Below are 21436 nucleotides of genomic sequence, written 5' to 3'. Positions count from 1 at the left end.
ATGCTCCTAGAGAGATTCCAAGAATGTGATAGTATAGACTCTCAGACATCTCTCAAAGTAATATTTTTGCCAATGCATCTCCTGGGGCAAGTGAAATAAAGGACAGAATAAACAAATGGGACTACATCAAACTAAAAAACTTTTGTGCAGCTAAAGATACCATCAACAAAGTAAAAAGACAATCCACTCTATGGGAGAATATATTTGCCAATACGTCTGATAAGGGGTTAAAACCAAAATTTATAAAGAACTCCTAAAACTCAACACCAGGAAGGTAAACAATTGACTTAAAAATTTGGCAAAGGATCTGATATAACACTTCTCCAAAGAGTATATACAGATGACCAATAGGCATATGAAAAAATGCACAATGCCACTAATCATGTGAGGAATGAAAATTAAAACCATAATGAGATATCACCTCATACCAGTCAGAATGGCGCTCATTAACAAAGCAACACACAGTTAAGTGCTGGTGAGGGTGTGAAGAAAGGGAACCCTCCTGCACTGCTGGTGGGAATGCAGACTGGTGTAGCCACTGTGGAAAACAGTATGGCATTTCCTCAAAAAATTAAAAATGGAACTGCCTTATGACCCAGTTATCCCACTTCTAGGAATATATCCTAAGAACCTCAAAACACTAAATCAAAAGAAGACGTACACTGCCAGGTTCATTAGAACATTGACTGCAGTAGTCCAGATCTGGAAACAGCCCAAGTGTCCATCAGTGGACAGGTAAATAAAAAAGATGTGGTATAAATACACAATTGAATACTACACAGCCATTAAAAAGAAAGAAATCTTACCTTTTGCAACAGCATGTATGGACCTGGAATTATTATGCTCAGTCAAATAAGCCAGGCAGAGAAAGACTAATGTCGTATGATCTCACTTACATAAGGAATCTAATGAACATAATAAACTGAGGAACAAAACAGAAACAGATACAGGGTCACAGGGAGCAGAAGGACAGCTGTCAGAAAGAAGGGGGAAGGGGAGACGGGATCAAAGAATGTAAAGGAAGTAGCCAAAATCATGTATACATAACACAGATATACAGACAATGGGGTAGGGATAGCCAGAGGGAAAGTGGGGGAAAGGTATGGGGAGGAGGGCAAAGGGAGGAAAATGGGATGGGGAGCATGATGCAAAGTTATATTGAGTAGGACACTTGAAACCATGCCAACACAGATTAAAAATTAAAAATTTTTTTAAAAATGTTTATGTTAACTAAATATTATTGATAGTATTTTCAAAGAATTTAAAGCCTACTCTTCTTTTTAAGAAATATACAAAAATATGTGCAATTCCTCACAAATAAGATCTTTACACAAACTGGGGAAAGAAATTTTTCTTTAATCTCATACTGTTTGCTTCACTGTGCAGATAAAAACTTTTCTCCTATAGTTCATGTATATTGTATATACACATTGATTTAAACATTGCTGGAAAATATAAATACAAAACATGATATGCCACTTCTTGGGATCTTTATTCCGATGGAATGGGACAAATTAAAAAGGGTCCTTCTGTGGAATGGAACCTAACAGGAACACTGGCCATACCAAATGCAGCCAAATTGTTACTTTTAGAAAAATGCAAGCACCATAGTAAAACCACCACATTATCCTGTGGATAACAACAGACACTCAGCCAAGTCAGCTCCACCAGCCCACAGACATCTAGGCAACTGCCAGATATAAGAGAGAGCACCTAGACCCAGCGGTGGGCTTCAAATAATTTAACAGCCAGTTCTCTGTCCTAATGACCATTTTAAAGATAAAAAGAAATATACCAAAAGCTAGTTTATTATTTCATGCATTTAATACTTTTGAACAATAAAAGAGGTACACAAAACTAGACTGTGTTATAAGTTTTAAAATATTAATTCAAATATTAAATAATACCTGACAAAAAACAATAAAACTGTTATTTAAGTTATTTCCATTTGTTTCTTTTTTTTTGTATTTTCCCAAAGTGAGAAGTGGGGGGGGGGGCAGACTGACTCCCGCATGCGCCTGACTGAGGTCCACCCCGCATGTTCACAAGGGGGCAATGCTCTGCCCATCTGGGCATTACTCCTTTGCAACTGGAGCCATTCTAGTGCCTGAGGCGGAGGCTACAGAGTCCTCCTCAGCACCTGGGCCAACTTTGCTCCCATGGAGCCTTGGCTGCAGGAGGAGAAAGGAGAGAGAGAGAGAAAGAAGAGGGGGAAGGGTGGAGAAGCAGATGGGTCCATCTCTTGTGTGCTCTGGTTGGCAATTGAACCCAGGACTTCCACACATCGGGCTGGGCTGACATTCTACCACCGAGCCAACCAGCCTGGGCTCCATATTGCTTCTTAATTGGTATCCTCACTTGCAATTTTTTTCCCCTATGGATAGAATGAACATTACTCCAGGTGCTTAGAATACTCTGCTGCTCAGGTGAACATTAAAAAAGAGTAAAAAATGTAAATTGTGATTTCCACAACCAGTTTGCTGAACTCAAAATCTTAGATATCGGTTCTGCCGAACTGCTGTGAACCAGCTGAATCCCACCACTGCTCAGCCCTCATTTGTCAGCCCAAGTCAGAAGCACCACCCAACTTACTCATATATTGTGAAAAATAGTCAGCATTTCTGGTTTCAGACATTACATTTGGGAGTGATTTGTTACAAAGGAAAACTCAAATGAGAGAGAAACTGGTTTCAGACTTAGAGAGCTAATATAACAAAGTGAAAACTAAGCAGCACTGGTTTTGAGACCAGGTAGCAAGCAGAGCCTGGAAAAGCAGCAGAAACATAAAGTTTAGGCAACTCTGAAAAATGGCAGTACACTGTTAGCAGAGGCTGACACAGAGACAAACAAGCTGCAGCAGCCTGCTGGACCAGGGACACAGCTCATGTCATGCAATAAGGAAACAACTGGCAAAACTCGCATCTCGGGTGGTTTTGAAGATAGAAAATAAGCCAAATGAAATTGTGGACCTTGGAAAAATGATTTCTAGGCAGAGTGTTGGAAGTGTCAGTTGGCTTAATTTTGGTAATTATGTAAAAGGTGGAAAGAGAGAGATGAGCTACAGGAAGAACAGTTCCATTTGTGAGCAGAATTTAGAGGCTACCTAGAGGAGCCAGAACTTGCTGAGTTGGACAATAAAATTGTTTCTCATTTAACAGGATCTCAAGGCAGCAAGAGAATCTCAAACTAAGAAACAACCTCAGTACAAAGATACAATTAAGGTGCTCCTGCAAGCCTATTTGTTAATTGCCACGGACCAGCATAGCTCCTAATTCTGGGTTTTGAGTGAGAATGGTGTGGAATTAAGAAAACAGACTTATTAAGAAAAAAGGATGGGATCGGGAGGACTCTTCAGTGCTGATGGCAATATCCAAGTGCCCCATAGCCCCAGTTTGCTTTATTATATAGACATTTGCAAGTCAAGGAGGTCCTCGATACAAAGTTACACATTGGAGGCAAAAACAGAAACTCTCCCAATGCATAAACAGAAATCCCCCTACCATGCATAAGCGAAATCAAACAACATCTGAACAACAACAAAAAAAGAGTAAGAGGAAGGGCATGTAAATTGCTTCCAGCAACTTAAGCAAGCAAGTGAAGTGTTTGCAAATACTCAGCATCATATCCAATATGGAGGTGGAGGGGGGAGAACTTAGCCTTTTGCTAAGCCTCAAATTTACAAAGGCTTTTGCCACTTGCAGTCTACAACATATCCCCCCTTTTCATTTTCATATTTTTAATTTGTGTGCTGAGATTTGCACTCATCTGATTTCCTAGTTTCCTGGATTCTAATTTGGAGGCAGACTGAAAAAATATAGAATGAACACAAAATTAGTATAGCCAATGCTAACAGATACCCAAACAAGTATTCCAATACATTACAGGGATTAAAGCCTTTAAGCAAATTTTTAGCCAATATAACAGGATCTATAAAAGAGTCTTTGCTGTTTTGAATATCCTTAACATGTTCACCAAGTCAATGCTGACACATCATCATTCTGCATTCCCTGCAAATGCAACCAAACCCCAGTTCAGTCCATTAAGAGCTGTCACAAGGAGCTGGAGTCCAGGAAACACATCTAGGAAAAGTCTGCATGGCACTGGAATTGTTGTCACATTTCTACACTTTGCAGCTAGTGTCCAAGTCTCAATGACTGCTGCTTCTAGCTGGTAATGATTCAAGTAGGCTGGAAAAGCCATCCGCAGCATGTGTGGAGATGGAGCTTCTGTTTTCTTCAAAACTGGAGAGATGAACCCAGGGGGCCTTTCCCTGGAGCTTTACAGCCATGAGGTGGTGAGGAGAACCTTGGGATACACTATGCTGGGTGGCAAAGATAAATTTGTAACAGAAGTTGGAAAAAAGGAGAAAGAGAGCTCTAAATTAGGAGTAGGTCCCAGACTAAAATATGAATGGGGCATTGAGGCAGAAAAAATAAAGGAAACACTATATATTAAAAAAAAGCAGCAGAAATTGGACTATCAACACCTACAACAGAGATCTTTGAGGGAATGAATAAAAATTTAAATATTTAGGCAAGACATAACTAGTGGTCCTTGTGTCCAAAAGAAATAAAATCAGTTTGCCTGCTACTTGGAAGAAATAACCTAGGCTTGTCCACGTGAGATGGGGCAGATGGCCCTGGGCACCTTTAACCTTCAGTGGCAAGTCCCAGTAGGCTAGGCAAGGTTAGGTCATAGGTGGCTGAAGCAGGGCTAGAAGAGACTAAACTCTCCCTTAGAGGAGCAAGAGGGCAGTTTACCTTCCAGTGTCCCTTTTTCCTCACAGCAAAGGCATGTAAGCCTGACAGGCTTTGGCTTAATGACCTTCCTTTCCACTATTGAAACAGGGCCCAGATGGAGTCCTATGAGGCCCCTTTGGGGTGTTTGAGCCTTTAAGGACATATGCCAAGAGCTGGTATTTCACCTGATCTCTTTTGGGCCTTTTCTGCTTCTTGGTCATTATAGACCTTAAAAGCCATGCCCAGAAGGTCTTGTGAGGAGTTTGAGGATCTCCATCCGCCTATATAAACTTTTCCCATATATCTGGAGCTATTTGGAAAAAGACAAAACAGTGTTATTAGCTGGATCAAATAAAAGAGGGTAGAAGTTTGCAGGAGAAAGAGGTTTGGCGTCTCCTATACATCAGCATTCAAAAGAAAAATTTTAAAGATAAGGTAGATTTGCAGGAGTTCCAGGATATGACTTCCCCTTTTATATTTTTTAAAATTAACCTTAAATATTTGCTGGGTACACTTTAATAATACATTGACTTTAAAGATTATAAGAAATACCCATAATTCAAAAGGTTTGACAAAATATACAATAGTAAATGCTTTTCCTATATATACAGGAGCATTGTCAGTTTTAACCAGTTTAGGACACTAATAATAGAAAATACATACAGACAATGAGTTATAACATGCTTAGCAGCCTTTCCTGTTCTGGAAGAGGCTACTATAAATCCAGAATAAGTATCCACTGTAATGTGGACTGTTTGTCAAATAAAGGTATATGATTAACATTCATTTGCCAAGATTGTCCTGGTAGGAGTCCTTGAAGGTTAACTCCAAATGAAGGGACAGATTGTAGTATAGAACACTTTGGACAGGATTTAACAATGCTGCTTCCCAAAAAAGTTTAAACTGTTTACCCAGGGCTGCAGCATTCTGGTGAAAAATAGTATGGGACTGGATTGCTTGATCTGACATGGTTGCTCCAATAATTTTCTTTTGGGTAGCTTGATCAACAAGGGCATTCCCTTGTGCTAAAGCTTCAGGGAGCATGGAGTGAGCTCAAATATGTCCTATAAAATATGGAACCCTATGTTGACATACAAGTCTCTGAAGGAGGAGAAATTGCTGAAATAGTTCCTCATCAGTAGTTGTCCCTAAAATAGCAGTCTTTATAGCGGAAACAACCATAGTAAATATTTGCTGCCTGTATACAGATTAAAGGAGGATCATGACAAATGCTGAAAAACCATTATAATGGCATGTAATTCTACTCTTTGCAAAAGCAATTTGCCATTTAGTGAAAGTTTCCCAGAGCCATTGTTGTTGATCCTTTGAAAAAAGAAACAACAATAATTTGAGACTCAAAACCTATAAGCTATAAGAGTTGCCCATGCCCCTTGATAATTAAGGAGGTGACAAGATCAAAATATGGAGATAAAACTTTCTTAGGAGTAACAGTTAAATGAATCCATTCAATAGGACCTGAAGCTTGCCACACTAGTCCTGTTGGAGTGTAACTCAAGGGACAAATTAGGCAATTGATTCTTCAGGATTTATGCATTTTAGTTGTGCTTGTTGCAAGGCTTTTTTTCCTACAAGCTTTAAAGCTTGTTGTCCCACAGCTGTAAGTAGCTGAGGAGAAACTAGTTCAGCCGAATCTCTAAGAATATCAAAAAGTGGCTTCAGTTCCCCAGTAGTTAATTTCAAATAAGGTCTGAGCCAATTAATATCTCCTAATAATTTCTAAAAATTGTTTAAAGTTTGCAAATGATCTGTCTTGATTTCTAATTTTTGTGGATGAATTTGTTGTCCCTCAATAATTTGTCTTAAATAAGAGAAAGGTAAAGATTGCTGTACCTTTTCAGGAGCTATATAAAATCCTGATTTTTTTCAAAAAATATTTTAGTTGCAAAATGGTCAACACAATGTCTTTATCTGGATGAGTGATAAGAATATCATCCATATAATGAGTTATGCATGCCTTAGGGTGCTGCCTTCATACTGGAGATATAGCTTGAGCAACATATTTTTGGCACAAGATAGGACTGTTAGCCATACCTTGAGGCAAAACTCTCCACTGGTACTGTTCCATTAGAGCCTGGAAATTAAGTGAAAGAACACTGAATGCAAAATGTTTGCAATCATGAGGGCTTAAAGGAATAGTAAAAAAGCAATCCTTCAGGTCAATAATTATAAGGTGAAAATTCCATGGAATGGCAGTAGGAGAAGGGAGTCCTACCTGAAGAGGACCCATAATTTCCATAGTTTTATGACAGCAATTTCTATTGCTCTCAAATCTTTTAATAGTCTCCAGTTTCCTGTTTTCTTTTTAATGACAAATATAGGCATATTCCATGGACTAATAGATGGTTCAATGTGCTCAAGCTATAGCTGCTCTTGTACCAATCAAGCAGCTGCTTTAAGTTTCTCTTGAGAAAGGGACCATTGGTCTACCCATACAAGATTATCTGATTTCCAAGTAATTGGGTCTGCACAATGCATTATTGGGGTAGCAGGACCTACCAAGGCCCTTATACTAAATTTTGATATCCTAATCTATGCCTTCTGGTATTGGGTGCCACTTTTATGGTGGTGAGAATTCCCTTGTTCTTTCCCTAGTCCCTTAGTGGGCAAAAATTTCCTGATCAAGCATTTGAGTACTGACTAAAACCCTTAGGACTGACAAACAATGCTCCCATATTTTTCAAAACATCTCTACCCCACAAATTAACTGGCAATCCAGGGAGCACATAAGGCTGAAAAAATCCAGAATGACCTTCTTTATCTTCCAATTGTAAAAAACTAGAGCTTTGTTGAGGGGATTTACTCTGCCAAATACCTTGCAATTCTGTGGCTGCTGCATAAGTGGGCCAGGAAGGAGTCCAATGTAGCTTAGTAATAACAGATACATCAGCCCCAGTATCTAAAAGTCTTTTAAATTTATGACCTTGTATTGTTAGTTCTATTTCAGGGTGTTCCTGACCTATCTTTTGAATCCAATAGGCAAAATCACTGAAGCTAAATCACCAATTTCCTTGGGGCCCCTTTTGCAGGATGTGGCCTGAGAAGCAGAATTAGCATCCTTATACTATTCTTCTAACTGCCTGAAGCAGCTTGAGACAAATTCTTGAAATGACTTATTACGGCCCTGCTTAATTTTGCTCAATTCTTTTGTTTTGCCTACCTGAGTATAATCTTACACATAAACAAGACAATTTATGCACAAAAAACACAAATACCTGTATAACATATAACTTATAACTTTGATTAATCCTAATACTTGAATCGCTATTTGGCTCCTAACTCTGAACACATGTCACAATGCACTAACCAAATTAGTAAGTCTTAAGGATCTACATTCTATTCTATTTAAATTTAAATGAGCACTCCTTACAAGTTCTAAAATGATTTTATTTTTTCTAAATATTAGAGCCAGCATTTCCAATCTTTGCATGCAAGAAATCAATTCAGGCCTCAAAAACAGACATTTTAGACAACATTAAACAAAGACTAAACAGAAACAAGAATTAGATGAACCAGGCAAACCAGAGAGAAACTGGGGATTTCAGAGCACTACCAGATTAAAAAGATGCCTGCCTGATTTTAGTCAGGGCATTTTCTGACAGAGGGATGGAAGGATAGGACTAAACAAAATCTCCCCAAGAAAATTTGCTCTCGGCAGCTGCTGGGATATTTTCCATAGTCAGATCCAACACAGGTCCCCTGCCTCAATTTCCAGGCAAAGAATAAGAAAGAAACAAAATGACAGTTCAGAAGATTGTAGTTAGAACATTAAAGAAAATCAGACCATAACAGGAAAAGCTGTAACTTTCCTAATACCTGAGTCTCCTATCAATTCTCAAATTCTATAGTTGCTGTAACTGGCCACTCAGGTTGATTATGCTGAGATTTTTCTCCTACCTCTACGGCCTTTTCATGAAAGTCTGACTTTCATAGCAAATAATCACCCCTGGAGAGACAAGCATGAGCAATTGCCTTCCAGTCATTTGGGGGAAGAGCCTTTGCCCTAATAGTATCTAATAAACCAAGTGTAAAAGGGGCAGTAGGCCCATACTGAACACAAGCAAGTTTAAGCTCTTTCAGAGTTTTAAAAGGTACGGTTCATGTTCTCGCACTAGTCTCCCTGTATCGTCCTGTCTTTCTACAACAGGAAAACAGGTAAAGCCATTTATTGTTTCCCCTATATTTTGAACCTGGTCTATAGATCAATGGAAAGGGGATTTCCTAGATTTTGAGTTATAGACTCTGGTATCTGCCCAATAAGGGAACAAAGGAGCAGAGGGTTGAACATAGAAAGGAGCCGAGGGCAGCAGAGGCCTCTCAGCTAAGGCAGCCATAGTCATGAATTTTTTACCCCCTAAGTCATCCTCAGACTCCAAGTTATCCTCATATTCTCATCCCTCTGTTTCTGGCTCACCCTGATACTCTTCAGACAACAATTTGCCCTCATACAGAAACATTTCTACAAAAAAGTCCCTGATTTTTTACCCTAACTGCCCCATAATTTTTTACTCCCGACTACACTTTCCCCAAAAACTTTCTTTACTCACTGTGCACACTTCACTTGGGGAGTTCCATCACCTGCCTTCAGTTTAGTTTTCTCGTACTCAAGTCTTCTATTTGGGCGCCACTTGCCATGGACCAGCACGACTCCTAATTCTGGGTTTTGAGTGAGAACAGTGCAGAATTAAGAAAACAGACTTATTAAGAAAAAAGGATGGGATTGGGAGGACTCTTCAATGCTGATGGTAATATCTGAATGCCCCATAACCCCAGTTTGCTTTATTATATAGACATTTGCAAGTCAAGGAGGTCCTTGATACAAAGTTACACATCTGAGGCAAAAACAGGAACTCTCCCAAGGCATAAACAGGAATCCCCCTACCATGCATAAGCAAAATCAACCAATATCTGAACAAACAAAGAGTAAGAGGAAGGGCATGTAAATTGCTTCCAGGATCTTATGCAAGCAAGTGAACTGGGTGCAAATACTCAGCATCATATTCAATATGGAGGTGGTGGGGGGAGAACTTAGCCTTTTGCTGAGCCTTGAATCTACAAAGGCTTTTTGCCACTACAACAGTTAATATCTCTGACAGATTTTAGGCAGTGACTAGTGGACCTTCTCAGCTCTACACAGTGGTCTCAAAGTTTTCATCCCACTGCAACCTGAGACGGCCCCCATAGGAGAGGGAGGTCAGGTCAGAATTATAGGTGGAACTTGTATTGAATGGAGAAGAGCAGAATAAAATTCTTAAAAAACCTAGAGATTTTTAAGAGTTGTTCTAAAATTTAGTTGGACTAAAATGAACTAAATCATTTAAAAATGAAAAAGAACCTTGGGATTTCCAGCTTTCTACAAGAAAAAAGCAGACTGGGAAAGTTATTAAATTGCCAACACCTGTGTTCTTTATGAAGCTAAAAGACATCTCAGAGGGTGGAGCTAGGAGCCAGGAAGAACAATGGACTCTGGGGCCCCTCCCAGGAAGAATAACCCAGCCCTGATCAAGGATTTTCAAAGAGAACCCGTCCTGGCCCCATGTGTGTCAACTGAATGGCAGTTTCTGTAGACTAATAAATTCTGCATAATTCCTGATCTGGTTTTTGGTGGGGTTTTTTGTTGTTGCTTTTTGTTTTGGAAGGGTTTGGGTTTTTTTTTGGGGGGGATGCCTTTTGAACTGACATTTTAGTTGTGGTTATCCTGGCCCCATTGCACAAGGGAGCTATATAATTTGCTTTTTTTTAGTTCATAGGTCCTTAAATCAAGATGTTCCCCTCCCAAGTAGCTCATGTGGACATAATGTGTGCAGATCACAGGATCCTAGACATCCAATTGGTACCATAATTGAGGTGAAACTTCTGAGTTCGAGTTGGAAATATTTTGCATGTGAGAGGAACATGAATATTTGGTGACAAAAAGACAGGCTGACTGTAATAATGGCCACAAATTCTTGCCATTTCAATATGTTCCTAGGCAATGTGACTATACAGGTACTCCTGTTAAAAGGGAGACTCTTGTTCTCTACTCCTCAAAGCTAGGCTTGGCCACGTGACTTGCTTTGGCAAGTGGGACATTAGCAAATGTGACATGGTAGAGATGGAAAGCACTTGTGGATTGGGGCTGTCCTTCTTTCATGCTGTGCTTTAAAACCTGTATCCACTATGTGAAAAATCCAAGCTAGCTTTCTGCAGGATCAAAAAGCTAACCCAATTCCCCTAATTTGGCCTATTGTCCAGACCCCAGATTTTGGCCATTGAGGCAAAGAGCTACAGTCAGCTCACCCAGCTGATGACCCGCCAGCTGCATGACTCTGAGTGGAGCTGTCTTGGAACATCCGGCCAGTAGCTGCTCCATTAGCTGATGTAGAACTGCTTGGCTGAGCTCAGGCCATATGTTAGTCCACTTTGTTGTGAGCTGATAAATATGACTTTATAAACCACTAATTTTGAGGGGATGTTATGCAACAAAAACCAATTTATACTCCAAATAAGAAATACTCATTGAGCTTTTACTGTGTAGAGATCACTATTTTCAGAAAAGGGTAAAAAAAACTATGAGATACAATTCCTTTTCTCAAAAAGCGAATAATTTAGATTTAGAAAAAAATATTAGAAAGAAAACTAATACCACATGGCAGAACTAGAAAGGTCTTATCAGTTGAATAAGCATTAGATGCTTTAAGAAAATACAGGAGGGTGTTATCATTGTGGGAAGAATGGAGACTTTACTGAGGAAGTAGGGTTTAAACTGTTTGAATCAGAAAATACGTTGAATTGTGAAAGGGCGGTGAGAATGGAGGAATGCACAAAGCAGGTGAGTGGCAGAACTGTAGGGGCTTTTTAAAACACCTGGCTTCTGCTGCAACAGTCAGCAAAGCCCTCCCCATTCTGGGAAAGAGGGAACATAACCAGGCTGTATTTACCCACCCTACTTCAAGCCACAGCTGAGGGCCCCTGGGCTCCAGAGTCCTGAGTTGCATAGGCATATTCTGATGGCACTATTGGGTAAGACCACCCATCCCAGATCCTGATCCCTTCTCACGCTTCTTCACTGAACTCCTGGTGCCCCAATTCAGCTCTGACTCCTACTCCTGCCTCATCCTCCCTGCTCTCCAGAGACATCCAGAGGTTATCTCAGCAAATGCCCCAATAAGAGTTAGGTTTCCAACCTTTGACCCTACCCCAAATCCCCTAATTTGGCCTATTGTCATGACCCCAGATTTTGGTTTTCCTTCACACATGAATTCAGTTCAGTCAATGATTACCAGCCCTGCAGGTTGACCAGTGGATGGAGAATCAGCACAGCATATGGATGTCCTAGGTTTGATTCCTGGTCAGGGCACATAGGAGAAGCTTCTATCCCCCTTTTCTCTCTTCTTATCCCTCAACCAGTGGTTCAATTGGTTCAAGTGTCAGTTCGGGCACTGAGAATAGCTCAGTTGGTCTAAGAGTCGGCCTTTGACACTAAAAATAGCTCAGTACTTGGGAATCAGCCACAGACAAGAGTTGCTGGGTGGATCCTTGTCAGTATGCACACAGGAGTGTTTGCCTCACTATCTTCCCTCCTCTCATTAAAAAAAAAATGATTACCAAACACTTGATTTGTGAAAATTTCTAGTCCTTGTGGTGTGGGGTGATAAAGTAAGAGTACCCACTCTCTAGCAGCTAAGAGAAGAAGCCATGCATGTGGCATAGAAGCTGTAGTAGGCTATTTGCAAGATATGGCCACAATGATTCCCCCAGTTCCTGCAAGCATGATTTTTTTGGAATTAGAACTTGTAGGTCCTCTTATTAAGAAATGGAGTCTATTGCAGTCCTTGAATTTCAGCTGACTTCTGACTTACTTTCACCAGTAGAATGCAACAGAAACGGCACTATGGAATATATGAACCACCATGTCAGGAGGCTTTGTAGATTCACTCTTGCTCAGTTATAAGTCGGTGCCACCTGGGGAGCAAGCTTAGGCTAGCCTGCTGGAAGAGAGGTCCACATGCGAAGAGGTGGCCATTCCAACCGAAGTCCCTCCACCTCGGATAATGGCTGAGACAATGGTAACCCCAGAGAGACCAACAAAAGAACTACTCATCTGATACCAGCTCAAATTCCTGACACAGAATCATATACAAATCAAATGATTGTTGTTTTCAAACCACTAAATTTGTGGTGGTTTGTTATAGAGCAAGATATGACTTATACAGAAGCACAGAGGAAGAAGAGATTAATTCTTCCTATGAAAACATTACTTTTGCTTTCTGTGGATAATGACATGTTGTTAACAGGTATTTGTTTTCCCAAATGAGTTTCTGACTGGTAGGGTTTTAGGCTGAATTCCAAGGTGAAATAGTGGGTGCACAGGGGCAACATTAAATAGAACAGTTCCACCTGAGCGTGATCCTGGGTTTGTGAAGATGTGGTCATTTCCCTTACGGTGTTTCTGATTTTCACACTTCTTTTTCATCTCAATCCCAGTTCCAGACCCACAGATTACTTTCCAACAATGATGTATTGACAGTGACTCCCATGTAAGTGACAAACAGACAAGGACAGGACTAGAGTGGGTACTTCCCAGGTAGAAAATATCCATTTGTTGTACATAAAAGAAATAAACATCATTTCATCAGTTAATGAGACTTGGAGTCAAAGCCCTTCACTCATTTCTTTACTTTTAAAATAAAGTGTTTTTTTCTGCTCTCTGCTAAAACTTTATTTTCCGTGATAAGCACACGAAAGGGAGAGCACCTGCCATCTCCATCAAACAAATACAAAATGAATATTTAAAAGTTCATGAAGCAAGAAAAAGTCATTATCCTAGTCTATTCTTATACCCAGGTTTCAAACAATAAGCCAATTCTTTGCAGAAAGAACAGAAAACCTACTACTGAAGATAATGAACACTAGAAATAGTCCATGAAAAAATGTGCAGGGTGAGGTAAAAGCCCAAAATAGGAGTCCTATCCCCAAAGCTAGGCTCACCAAAGAAGCTCAGTCACATTTAGGTCATGCTAATTAGGGCCTTACCCATAAATCCCTCTCTGGTCTTCTGTAAGTCTGCAGCAGAAATTGGTTTCAGTCACCTAAACATGTCCTCCTTGACTTCATTTCCATTGGCCTTCTAAGGGTAGCAAAACAGGGAGAGGCTTTTCCTCCCAAGCAAGGACCCACACTTCTCACTGCATGAGAAGGAAGAAAGAAAAGATCAAGGTAAAGAAATTCAAATAGAGAGTGGGTAGGCCCTGGTCAGTTGGCTCAGTGCCATTGACTCAGCATGTGGAAGTCCTGGGTTCAATTCCCGGTCAGGGCACACAGGAAATGTGACTATCTGCTTCTCCTTCCCTCCCCCTCCTCCTTCATTCTTTCTCTCTCTTCTCTTCCCACAACCATGGCTCGATTGATTCAAGCACATCAGCCCCAGGCACTGAGGATGTCTTCATGGAGCCTCTACCTTGGTCACTAAAAATAGCTCAGTTGCAAGCATGGCCCCAGATGGGCAGAGCATTGGACCCAGACTGGGGGTCACCCCAGATTGGGGGCCACACCCAATCAGAATGCATGTGAGAGTTTATCTCTCTGCCTCCCTTCCTCTAACTTAAAAAAAAGAAAAGAAAGTGGATGGAAGGAAGAATGGAGGAAAAAGGAATAAAACAAGGAAAGGAGGCAGGGAAGGATGGAAGAAGGGAAGGAGGAAGGGAGGGAGGTTAGGGAGTGTAGAAGTAAGGACTTTAAGCCTCTTCATATCTTCTTTTCCATGTTTATTTGTGGTGCCACCTTCACCAGAACTTGACCATTTTCATTACCGCAGCATTGCAATATGCCTTACCTTCCAATGGGTTAAACCCGCTGCAACTTTGCTCCTCTTTTTAAAGTTGACTTAGCTTTTCTGAGACTTTTATTCATTCTTCCCAATAAATATATTTTAGAATTGAACTTATGTTTTGTTTTATTTTTATGTCTATTAAGCATGTGGTCTCCCAAGTGAATCTTCTTTCCAGAAGGGACCATCTTGGGCAGAACAGTGTAAATTGGTACATTCAGGAGGCTAAATCAAAACAATGGAAGCTTAGTGACCACCAAGAAAAGAGCAATAAAGTCACTTTCTGAGCCTGAAAATCCAATTCTAAAGCTTGGTGAGCCCACTGAGATGCATCTACTCCAGGGGATTCTTCTATCAACAGTTTCTCTTTCACCCTATTTTACTGCCTTTCCTAGTATTTTGAACGATCAACTCCCCAGAGACTATGAGGTCTGAAGGAGAGCTTAAGACAAGTCACCCTCAGGCCAGCTCCACAATGGCAGCAGTGCTAATGGGCCCTTATTGGAACATGCATTCTGCACTCGGTACCCATAGTGACAGAAAGGAGTGTTATGGTCTTATTCCAAATCATTTGATTTTGTGAGATGCACAGTAACTGCTTTTTTTTTTTTTCATATTGCTGAAGCTGGAAACAGGGAGAGACAGTCAGACTCCCGCATGAGCCCAACCGGGATCCACCCGGCACGCCCACCATGGGGCGACGCTCTGCCCACCAGGGGGCGATGCTCTGCCCATCCTGGGCGTCGCCATGTTGTGACCAGAGCCACTCTAGCGCCTGGGGCAGAGGCCACAGAGCCATCCCCAGCGCCCGGGCCATCTTTGCTCCAATGGAGCCTTGGCTGCGGGAGGGGAAGAGAGAGACAGAGAGGAAGGCGCAGCGGAGGGGTGGAGAAGCAAATGGGCACTTCTCCTGTGTGCCCTGGCCGGGAATCGAACCCGGGTCCTCTGCATGCTAGGCCGACGCTCTACCACTGAGCCAACTGGCCAGGGCCAGTAACTGCTTTCACAGCAATTTTTCTTAATTCTACATTTCCCAGGGTAATTAGATGTATGTTTCCTTTTCTAAACTCATACCACAAGTTCTACATGGAAAAGTAAACTGGGTTCAAATCTACTCAAGAAAAAAATTTCCCTTTGGACTTTTAGATTCAAGATGGTGAGTTGGACTCACTAGTTGACCTCTCATTCCCTAAATTCCATTGAAAGAGTCAAGGGAATCTAAAAACTGAGACCTCTGCAGCAGAGGCAAAATACAGGGAAGGTGCCAGCACAGAGTTAAAGTGGAATTTCTGAAATATGCAGCAGGGTAGGATCAGAATGAAATAAAACCTCATCAGTGTGAAAGAGTCAACCTGTTACACAGGCAATGGAGGGCCCTCTGAGGAGGAATGAGCCCACTTCTCCAACCAGCCCTGGTGTGGACTCAGGAAGCAAGTAGAACTTATAACTCCAGGTCCTCTAGTAGAACCCGCTCTTCCTCTCTTTTTTGGTCCCCCTTCCCCTCCACTCACAGCTGTTGACAGGTATTTATTTATTTATTTATTTATTTATTTATTCATTCATTCATTCATTCAACAAATATCTATTGAGTACCTTTTCGGAGCCAGGCTGTTTTCAACATGGAGGATACAGTGATGAACAAGACACACAAGGTTCAGGTTCTCAAGGAGCAAATAATCTAATAGGGAGACAATAAAAACTCCAGAAAACACTATATAATGATAAACGCCCTGAAAAAAACTAAAAGAGTTATTTGATAGAGACTATTTATGAGACCTCCATAGATCAGCTGGTCAGGGAAGATGTCTCTGAGGAAGTGATCTGTAAACTGAATACCGAGGAGTTAGCATTGCAGGGGATGGGGCACAGCATTGCAGGGAAAGGAAACAGGTGGCACAGGTAATGAGCAGGTAAGTGAACTGCTCATTACTCAAATGCAGTCCTGATCCCAAGTCTAGTCCTTCTTCCAATATAATGTGTCACCTCTCCAACAAGTGAGGACTTCTTCCATTTTAGGATTTTTTCAGTTCCTACCTGGCTAAAAATTAATTTTTGCCCTCCTTATTAAGCTTTTATAATTTTTTAGAAAGCATAGAGAAAATAATGCTGCCCAGTCTACTTATATTTCTTAATTGTCAGCAAATAAACTCCCTAGTTTGTAATTTTTCCCTGTCAACACCTTTGTAAAAGCAGCCAAGAATATCTTTATATACTTGTTTCTACCAACTTAGTGACATCTTTCTCTAATGCCTTTTTCTGTTTCCTCTTCTGATAAAGCCCAATTTATGACTTTATTACCATTATTAGTTCAATTCTTAAATCCCCACTCACTTTCCTCAGATAATCCCACCTTTATCATTCCACTCCGCTAGCAACTGCCTGCATGCTGACTTTACCCTTGGTACTCTGAATTCACACTTATTCACTTCATAGTCCTCAGACCAAGCAATGCCACATTCAGACAGAGCAGCCAGAGTGTGCTCCCAGGTGCCCCTGCAGTAAACACTACAATCAAGTCATCTGGTTTTACTTTCCCCAGTTCCTGAGCTCAGGACTCTCCTCTGCATATACAGGAATCTAATAAAAGAAGGAGACGTGCAACACGTACAATGCAGACACTTGGAAATGAGAAAGGGAGGTAGCATTGTACCATCCCAGAGCTTGCCTGGCCAGTGCTTTCTTCATTCCCATGTTCCTCCACACACATTATCACATTTGATTTTCAAAGCACTGTGTGATGCACCTAAATGGTATAACTTATGATTTCCAATTAGAATGAAAAACTGTGGAGCTCAGAGAGGATAAGGGAATGGCCATATACGGCTAGGGTTTCGTGACATTTATTCAACAAACACTTATTAGCAACTACTATTTTCTAGGCCCTATTCTAAGTGCTGGAGGCAACAGCATTGAACAAGGCAAACAACAACCACTCTCGTGACACGTACATCCTAGTGGAGAGAGACAGATTATTAAAATGTAGTTAATCAGGAAGATATTTTCACAACATTCTAAGTGCTATTTTTAAGTTACTTTTTTATTTATTTCGAAGATTAAATTCAATGGGATGAAACTGATCAATAGGAGTACACAGGTTTCAGGTAAACATCTCTAGCATTTGAACTTTTGGTTGTGCTGTGTGCCCACCACCAAAGTCAAATAATTTTCCATCACTGTATATTTGTCCTTCTTTACTCTTCTCCTCACCCAACCCTCTCCCCCACACCCCCTTCTCCTGGTAACCACTGCACTTTTATCTATGTCCATGAGTCTCAGTTTTGTATCCCACCTATGAGTGAAAGTATATAGTTCTTAGCTCTTTCTATTTATTTATTTCACTCAGTATAGTGTTCTCAAGGTCCATTCATGGTGTCATGAATGGTAATATGTCATCATTTCTTATGGCTGAGTAGTATTCCATTGTATAGATGCACCACATCTTCTTTAGCCAATCTTCTATTGAGGGACACTTTGCTTGTTTCCATGTCTTGGCCACTGTGAATAACGCTGCAATGAGCATGAGGCTGCATGTGTCTTTGCGTACAAATGTTTTCAAGTTTTTTGGATAGATACCCAGTAGAGGGATCTTGCTTTTTTTAAATACATATACCACATACACACCGGATAGAGTGAGTACCTGGGCCAGCGTTTGAGGAGTGGTGCTACCAATTAGAGAGGACCACACTGAGGAAGTAAGTTGAAATCTGGATGGAGAGGAGCTAGCCATAGAAATACATGGAAGAAGAGAATCGAGAGTCTTGGGCATGAGGAGAACAAGTGCCTTGACCTGGCTGGGAAGTGAGAAAGAGCTTAGTGTGTGAGTGACAGTGGAAATAGACTGGTTCAGAAGCCCAATAATTTTAGTCAGCATCTCTGTAATTCTTTACATCTTTTCCTCATGGTCACAAAACAGCTGCTGTGATTCTAAATATGATGTCTATATTTGTGGCAGGAAGAATGTAGGCAGGCCAGTGAGCTAGCTTCATCATCTCCTTTCAACAAGAAAGCAAAAAGACCTGTCAGAAACCTTCTAGCTAATTTCAGCTTCGTACTATTGGCCTGAAAAGGTTCATAAACATCACCCACCCACTTATCCGGCAGTAAAGCTGGCTAGAAAGCAGGGATTTGCTGCAACCAGATTGGATTAATCTTGTTCTAGCCCCTGGGAATATTGACACCCCCCAAAAAAAAATTTTTTTTTTTAAGTCAAAATGCTGTTGGTGAGAAGAGGTGAAAATGACAATTAGGTTGCCCATACCAGTGACTGTCCTGGTGGGGGGAAAAGTGAAAATGATAGTACTGGGTCTTATAAACTATGGCCAAGAATTTAGATTGTTTCTTTCATGCAATATAAAGTCACGAAGTGTGTAAGTAAAAGTGTGACATGGTCTTATTTACATCTTTAAGGAATCACTGTTGTGCCATGTGAACATTAAATTGTAGAAGGCAAGAGGACAAGGACTTTAATTACAATGCAGCTGCAGTAGAACAGGCAAGAGGTGATAGCAGCTTTACGAGAAGAACTAGAAGGGCAGCAGTAAAGACATAGAGAGGTGAATGAACTCAAAATATATTTTTTGGAGTTATTACTGTAAAGACAGAAAAAGAAGAAATTAAAAGCTATGGTCTAAACCTCACAGATTTATTATAATAGTATTTACAAAGAAAGGACTCTGAAAAACGGGCTCAGAGAGGAAAGAAAGCCTGAGGGCTGTGCTCTAGTTCTGTTAAACCCGTGATGCCTGTCAGACACTCAAGTAGCAATCTGAGCCCACAGAGCCGTGGGTGCCGTGGCATATTGCCCATCCCCTAGTCAAGTTCAAGGTACTCATTCCCTCAACTACCAGGAGTGATGCTGATGACTCATAGCTAACTTCCTCCCTGGGCATTGCCTTTCACCCCAAGACACAGCCCTGTCCAAGGTTATACCCTCTCCTTGAAGGCAGCTCACATTCAATGATTGGAACCACTTTGAAGGACCATCCCATACCAGAGATCCCTGGGGTTAGCTGAGGCTGTTGCTGTCACTGTATGGTAGCTGATCTTCTCCTGCCCAAACCTGCTTCTTTCACTTCCTCACAAGTATTGGTCTCAAGACCACATCCCACCTAACTTTGTGCATGTAAATCTCTGTCTCAGATTGATTCCCGGGAAACCTGACCTAAGATGCTTGGTGCCAAGAGCTACTGAGAAAGCAAAATCTAAAATAGGATTTTGAAGCTTGTCCACCCGCTAGCTGGCTGGCAATAAACAGCCCATCACTGGTGGTAGCCCCTGGCATTTGGTAGGAGCACAGCTGTTCAAATCTTCACTGGTAGTGGGGCAGGATGGGATACAGGCAGAACAGAATGTACCAACAGTTATATTATCTCAGGCACTTAAGAAGTAGTGATTATAAGAGCAATAAAATTGGAGGGTTCTTGCTGAGTGCCATTAGGGAATTAAAGAAAGACAATGAGAAGCTGAGGGTGAGTAATCAGTAATTGGAGGAGAATTATAAAAACCAAAGGTCCTAGTTGATAACATATAAAAACATTTTTATCTCCTAAAGCCAAAAAAAAAAAAAAAAAAAAAAAGAAAGCTAAGAATTAGTCTCAGGACCTAATTATGAGAAGAGCAGAGCTCAAGAGAGGGTCAAATTCTCAACCATCAATCTGGGCACCAAGGTCAGAGCTCTGGCTGGGTGGGTTCCTAAAAATTAGGATGTAGACTCTAGGCTAATTCACTTTAAGACTTTAAAACTCCAGACCGCCCTATAGAAGTGTTCCCTCGACCTGTGTTGAAAGCTAGAACTCCCTCCCTACCTTGCTTGCAATTAATACAGAGGCCTCTACCTTGCAGGACAGTTTGAGCACCCCCCTCATAATCTACTTGTAGCACCCCTTTTCCCAGTCAGAAATGAAGACCAGTGACTAGGGTCCTTCTCTATCCCTATCACCACAGCTGAAGTTCAAGACCCTCACCACTATGACTCACATTATCATTCACTGGAACCGCTCAAATAACCTCTACGCTTCTCTCTTCCTTGGGCTTGCCCTCTTCAAGTCTGCTACCCACCAGCCTTTTCAGGTGACCTCCCGTGCCTTCTCCAACTTTACCCTCAACACTCTAGACACTAAACTGCTTAGGGTTCCACACTGCCAAACATGCTGCTCCTCCCAAATTTCTACAGTAGGTCTGTTTCTTTGTCAGTTTGTTTAGGTCTGTGTTCTAAAGAGAATTTCAGGTGGCTACTTGTCTCTTCACACATAAGCAGAAAAACAATGAGCGGTGATGAGGGCAGCATTGGTCAGGAAGAAAGAAGGTGGGACAGAGGGTGCTAATAAGAGTGAGAATGGAGGAGTGATGTCACGGAAATGGCACCGTGAGCAGCGCGTCCGACAGCTCTCCCCTAAATCACAACAAATTTATCAACTAGAAACAGAAAAATTTATCCTCAGAGCATTCCGGAGTTCCACACAAACTGATAGCAAAAGGACTGTTATCACTTGAATCTGAGAGACGAGGGTGTGGAGGAATTTACCGCAGGGACGTTCATTCAAGCCGCGAGGAAGTGCGCCTGTGGTGAGTCAGCCCACACTTGGGAGCCGCGAGCCGCAAGCCGCGGCGAGCAGCCGCGCACGCGCCCGGTCCGGTTGGGCACCGCTAACGTTCCCAGCAGCCCGCACACTGCGAGTGAGAGTCGCCAGCCACCGGTGCCCGGAGCACCCCATTCGCGCGTGTGCCTTGTGCATTCCATGCGCCCAGAGCGCCCTACTGGCCCGCACACCCAGGGTGCTCCATTATCCTGCGCCTGGTGCGATCCAGCCGCCAGCGGCAGGGCGAGCGGGAGAGGCTTGGGAGATTCGCTCCATGGGCGGGGCACCTCACC

Source organism: Saccopteryx bilineata, chromosome 4 (genome assembly GCF_036850765.1).
Source record: "Saccopteryx bilineata isolate mSacBil1 chromosome 4, mSacBil1_pri_phased_curated, whole genome shotgun sequence".
Lineage (NCBI taxonomy): Eukaryota > Metazoa > Chordata > Mammalia > Chiroptera > Emballonuridae > Saccopteryx > Saccopteryx bilineata.
This window is presented reverse-complemented; position numbering follows the sequence as displayed.